This window comes from Schistocerca americana, chromosome 2 (genome assembly GCF_021461395.2).
Source record: "Schistocerca americana isolate TAMUIC-IGC-003095 chromosome 2, iqSchAmer2.1, whole genome shotgun sequence".
NCBI classification, from domain to species: Eukaryota; Metazoa; Arthropoda; class Insecta; order Orthoptera; family Acrididae; genus Schistocerca; species Schistocerca americana.
Genome location: NC_060120.1, coordinates 196635660 through 196642348, shown reverse-complemented (window position 1 = coordinate 196642348; position 6689 = coordinate 196635660). Strand labels below are relative to the sequence as shown.

The 6689-nt window shown below is 43.3% G+C and overlaps 1 protein-coding gene across 1 annotated transcript in view; it reads left to right on the top strand.

Moving 5' to 3' along the window:
* The first annotated feature begins 1339 nt into the window (after positions 1-1339).
* LOC124595054 (vesicular glutamate transporter 2-like) overlaps positions 1340-6689 on the top strand; it is a 170555-nt gene continuing 165205 nt past the window's right edge. Inside the window, exon 1 of the mRNA XM_047133619.1 lies at positions 1340-1493. The gene's annotated coding sequence lies outside the window, so the exon portion shown is untranslated. The remainder of the gene's footprint in view (positions 1494-6689) is intronic.

Sequence of the window (6689 nt, the reverse complement as noted above, 5' to 3'; positions counted from 1 at the left end):
GTTCCATAAATTTTCTGTTTTCCTATTTCGAGACTTCCGTTGTTATATTTTTTTCAGTAATATCATCGGAGACATTTTATGTAACACTTGACGGTCAGGGTATCACATCTCAAATTTTTGTCCAAATAGTCTTTAGAAGTGGCATTCTGTATGACTTCTGTTTGTAATCATCGATAAATTTCAGAGTGCTTTGTTGACAGTCAGTACATTATTGTACATGTATCGCCTTACAGCGTAACCTTGGCACGGTACACAACGAGACCCACATGGGTTCAAATGGTTCAAATGGCTCTGAGCACTATGGGACTTAACATCTGAGGTCATCAGTCCCCTAGAACTTAGAACTACTTAAACCTAACTAGCCTAAGGACATCACACACATCCATGCCCGAGGCAGGATTCGAACCTGCGACCGTAGCGGTCGCGCGATTCCAGACTGAAGCGCCTAGAACCGCTCGGCCACACCGGCCGGCACACACATGGGCCTCAGCTTCTTGTCTGCTAAACAGGTCTAAGGCGTCTTGTCGCAGTTAGCGCGGCTCCCCCCGTCGGAGGTTCGAGTTCTCCCTCGGGCATGGGCGGGTGCGTTGTCCTTAGCATAAGTTAGTTTTAAGTTAGATTAAGTATGCGTAAGCCTAGGGACCGATTATCTCAGCAGTTTGGTCCCATAGTCCTTACCACAAATTTTATGCAAAACAGGCCAAGAGATTCGGAGTGGATCCGCGAAGCAATGCACTTTTATGCACAGCCCATATTTCGATGAAATTACACATGCACAAATGCGTATGGGTAGTTGCGTTATTGGTAAACGTATGTACAAAGCTGAACAGAATGTGGACGCACCTTTGAATACATTACAACCCCTACATTCCGCCCCCGTAGGGATCGTGAGGGCAAGATTAATTACACGGCATACAGATGCATTTAAGCATTCTTATCTCATTCCATGTGTGAATGGAACGGGAACACGCCCTATTAACTGGTTGAATAGGACCCTCTGCCATTCACTTCAAAGTGAATTGTATAAGTAAACGTAGATGGTAGTTGTAGATGGGCACACTGGAGTTGATACTGGTTCAAATGGCTCTGAGCACTATGGAACTTAACTTCTGAGGTCATCAGTCCCCTAGAACTTAGAACTACTGCAACCTAACTAACCTAAGGACATCACCTACATCCATGCCCTAGGAAGGATTCGAACCTGCGGCAGTAGCGGTCGCGCGGTTCCGGACTGTAGCGCCTAGAACCGATCGGCTACCACGGCCGGCAGTTGATACTGGCGTCGAGGACTTAACGTGCATGTCGGTGGCGTGCCATTCGTGGAAAGCGGCGGCTCCAGCCAACAGCGTGCGCAGACCGAGGTGCGCAGTGGCTACTCCGACCGCGAGCCAAACAGTAGCTCGCCGACCGCTACGTGGAGGCAGCGCGCATGCCGCCAGACCTCGTCCGGTGACGACTTTCCACCTGTCGCCGCCGCAACGCGCCCGCTGCAGGTCAGTGCCGAATGCCAGAGGCCACCCACTCTCGCGAAACCTCAGTCCACCGAGTGCTCTGTATAAACTACAAAACTCTTCCTTCCAGGCCTGCGTTACGAGTCTTTGATGAAATTGTTGTAGTTTCGCGGTAAATCAATGCAAGTCAACCGTATGTTAAAAAAAAAAAAAAATGCAGAAGATGCGAGGGGGCAAAGTTCCTCATTAAATTTCCATGTTATATTTCCATCAGAAGAAACTGCTCGGATGCGTCTTGCATAACTACGCTAGCAGACTCTTTATCGGATTAGCCTTCACCGAATGGATATTTTCACAAGGTCGCGTGTGTTTTATAAACATCAGTGAAGTCTGGTTGGCCTATTTGGAATATTTTAAGAGTTGTATGTTTTTTACAACGACTTTCATGTTCTGTTACAAATGTTTGAGAAAAATATGGTATGTTAAAAATCTCAGCTAAAGGCTCTCTGAAGAACGGAATGGCGAAAGAGTTGGAGACGAATTTTAAACGTCCGTAACATTTGTATAACTTTTACACGCAGAACTCTAAGTACTGCAGGCTGTAGCAAAACCTTAGTTTACAAGGTCAAATGAACTCGTCTTACTTGTATAACTACTCCTAATGCCGTTATTACAGAGACGTGGAACAAGTACTACTTGTGATACAAGAGGTCGCGGCCTAATGACTCAGATCAGAAGCATCTAAGACAGAGTCTTTCGTTAGAACGCGCACATAATCATTCTCTTTTTTTCAACCACAGCAGGCTGATAGTATGTACGACTACAGTCCTCTAAATCAAAGACTCTGATGCCTCCTCATTTTGTTGTAGTAGTTTTTAAATATATTTTCATCCTTGTTGATTGAAATTTACAGTTAGAATTACACTTTAACGTACCTTAGACATAGCTGCTTTGCAAGTTCATCACCATCGTGCATGAAAAATTGATTTATCAAACTTCAGTGGACCTCACAGACATGTTTTAACTAACAAAACTAATCCATTTGTTGAATATAATCATACTAAAATAGTCGCAAAAGGTCTGCAACATAATCTGCAAGTCTGTTTGATAAAACTCATTGTTTTGAACTTAATATGCCGTAGATCCCACGAACGAAACACGTGCCCAGTGATTGGAAGAAGGCACAGGTCATACCTGTTTACACGAAGAGTGGCAGTGATCCACAAAACCACCGACCAATATTGTTGACATCCATTTGCCGTAGAATCTTGGACCATATTCGAGCTCAAACATAATGAAGTATCTCGGACAGTATTACCTCACTGCCACTCAATATGGAATCCTAAAACACGGATCACGTGGAACTCAGTTCACACTTTCCTCACATGGCATTACGAAACCTATGGACAAGGCAGTCAGGTTCTTGTCTTCCAAAAGGCGTTTCACTCATTCTGCGCTTATAATCGAAAATGCCCTCATATGGGGTATCAAGTAAAATTGTGGCTGGACTGACAATTTCGTGGTAGGGAGGATGTAGCAAACTATATTGGATGCAGCAAATTATAGACAGATGTAGAAGTAACTTCAGGTGTGCCCCAGGAAAGTGTGTTGCGACCTATGCCGCCCATGTTATGGGTTGGGCTGTTTGGGGGAGGAGACCAGACAGCGAGGTCATCGGTCTCATCTGATTAGGGAAGGATGGGGAAGGAAGTCGGCCGTGCCCTTTCAAAGGAACCATCCCGTCATTTGCCTGGAGCGATTTAGGGAAATCACGGAAAACCTAAATCAGGATGGCCGGACATGGGATTGAACGAACGTGCTAGCCACTGCGACACCTCGCTCGGTCCCATGTTATGTATGAATGAGTAATCACCTTACAGACAATACTTACAGTATCGTCAGACCTTCCGCAGATGATGCTCTTATATGTGAAGAAGTACTGTCTAGAAACAGTTGCACAAATTCAGTCATATCTTCATAAGATATGAACGGGAACGGGAAATGTTCTAATAACTGGTACAGTAGGAAGTACCCTGTGACATGCACTTCACAGTGGTTTTTAGCGTATAGATGTAGATATCAATCTGGTCAGTACTGGAAATGAGCTTCCTTGGGGCTTGAAAGTTGTATACATTGACATAAAATAATAAATGCCAGGAAAAGGAAACTGATAGCAAAATGATAATTGTTACAGCAGTAACCTAAATTTAATGAAATCTAATCTAAATCTAATCTAATCTAAACTAAGTACGTATAAATAAAAATCAATTGCCGTTAGTATGAAATATCATCACACGAGGGAGGCTTTTTGTTGTTGTGTTCGTAATTATCAGGACAAAACTTGTGTGAAAGAACATTTTTGTAAGATCCACCGGAAAAGCCGGAATTTCGAATGGTATTTGTGTATGAAAATCTCAATGAAAACAATGTGACGGTCGGTTCGACAGTTCAGTTTTTACATGTTTTCATAACAAAAAAAGTGACGTTCAGTTTGACATTCTGCTGTCTCATGTTTTCATAACAACAACAAATTGCACATTGAATATTGATGTTTTACGAAACAGAATACAATTGAAAGCGATATTTCAGTGTTTTATTGGTGATGATCGTATCTCTGGCGTATTGCAAAGATTGAATTATAAATATCGGTCGGCATATGCGCCGCCAGATATGTGATCGTCGACTCATTGAGACTAACGAAGAGCGTAGACAGAATTTGGAGGAAAATCGAATAAGAATTTCTTAAGCGCGATCCATTATGCCTCCAGATCAACGAATACAGTCGAGTTTGACTCGGAAAGTTGGAGCTTACGCACGAAACAATTTGGAACGTTGAGAAAACGAACGGCCAAACGTTGCAGTTCGAACTGAACGTCGGGCGTTCAGATACAAGAAGGGGGGAGGGGGTGGATGGGCAGAGATAAGGGGAGGAGGAGGATACATATTTAGCAATTGCGAAGCACTGCTTGTTTCGCTACTAATTAATAACAAAATTGCTATTATGAGAATAATCCCACAAGAATTACCAGCCTTACCACTTTTTACATCAGAAGGAAACTGTTACCTCCGCTATGGGCCCGTCATTTTCGTTTATAGAAAGGGACAAGCTAACTCCAGTTTCGGACAACCGCAACAGAGGTTGTGACGTATCGAGGCAGACGGAAGTCGTGCGTTGAAGTCCAAAAGACATTCATCCATCCGCGTTGAGGCTTATCTCAATCGTAACAGCTAGTCTGATAGTGTGACGTCTACTATATTGCGTTTGTGCGTATCACCCTCCATGACCCGTCTCCCGTCTCCCGATTGTTAAGCACAGCTTAGATTCTACGACACTTTTATACAGGACGTAGATGGCGGCACTTCTGTCTGTATTGTGCGGTTGCGCTTGTATGCTTACCGTTTCCATATCGAGTACACGTCACGCCACCTTGAAGAGTTTAGAATACCAACTTCACAGTGTTGCGATTTTAGAGGGAAGCAGTTTAAAATATCATCTCGCGAGTTACCGTTGGTAGCTCCCCGTCGGTCAAAATGAGTGAGGTGATTGGGTTAAATTCCTATCCAACCATTCAGATTTAGGTTTCCAGTGGTTTTCCCGAGTCACATAAGACGAATGCTGGGATGTTTCCTTTGAAATGGACGCGGGCGATTTCATTCACCATCCTACTCCAATCGGAGCATCTACTCCGTCTTTAACTACTACATCGTCGACGGAGCGTTAAATCCTGGTTTTCTTTTCCTCGGTTTAAAAACGACAAGAGTATGACAATGACAAACGACAAAACCCTTTAAACCAGTCGCAGTTAATCCTGCTAGTACGGCTACTATTCAGTCTGTGGCACACTGTGATTGTCTTAATATGATGACAGGTAAAGCAAAAATTGTGTTTTATGGTTTCACGTGTAGGTCTTACTTTGAGAAACATAAACCAGAACCAGTTGATGTTAAGCAGAAGGCGTTTAGATCTAATGTTAAAGAGGCACTTCAATCTGCATGTAAGATCATGAATTATGGTGTACACAATGATTATGAATGTGGCGCAACCAGCCACAAATTTTATGTAGCAATGGACGCCTTGATTAGTTGAACTACTGTTCGCATAGCTCTGCGTTCTTTATTATACCGATGTGTACAATGTCTGACAAAAACAGGGAAGTACCCCAGAAGCGGTGGAGGAAACGAAACTTCGCAGGCTGACATCGTGTGTGATGTTATTTCAGTGATTTAAAAACCGAGTGAAATTTACAAAGAACCTGGCAGTATGGACACATTTATTAGTTGGCGTTTCACCGCTCCCCTCCCCCCCCCCCCCCCCCCCCCCTGGCCCGGTTGCGTGAACTGATTCAGTTGGGAAGAGTGTTGTAAGGCCGCTGTATCCTCTCCTGATGCAAGCTGGCCCACAGCTGTTGTAACCAGACCTCCTCGACATCCAGGGTACTGATATCCGACCTGGTCCTACATATATGTAGCAATTATTTGCTAAGCCATTAATTATATAAAATCTAAGATTTTGTAGCAAACTTCCATTATTTGCATTTTTTAAATGCCTAGGAAAGGTCATAAGAAATACCAACTGAATTATTTCGGGTTTCCATGCTTGTGACATTTCGTGAATGAATGTTTACCTAGCTCTTTCGCGATCTCGCCATTATTCTGGAAAAGCCTGCCACGCAATGGTTTCTTCATCCTTATCAGGAGAAGATGATGGCACAATTTGATAGCCCAAAGAAGGAGCATGTCTGACTCTGTCCTACACAGAACGAGCTGGGACAATGTGTTTTTTTTTCCTCGACTGTCAGATTGATATAAACTTCTTGTAATTTAGACTTGATGAGATATAAACAGGTCAGATGGGCGGTGTAACTCAGGTAGTTAACTTCTTCTTATTCGATATCGTGGAATTCTTCACAAGAACAGGATTTGGATGTACATCCATACAGCGTGCTACATGAATAACGTAAAATACACGCCTTCATACGATTAGTGTATTCATCTCTTGGTCTCCTTCTACGATTTTTACCCTCCACGCTGCCCTCTAATGCTAAATTTGTGATCCCATGATGCCTCAGAACATGTCCTACCAACCGAACCCTTCTTCTAGTCAAGTTGTGCCACAAACTTCTCTTCTCCCCAATTCTATTCAGTACCTCCTCATTAGTTACGTGATCTACCCACCTAATCTTCACCATTCTTCTGTAGCACCACATTTCGAAAGCTTCTATTCTCTTCTTGTCCAAA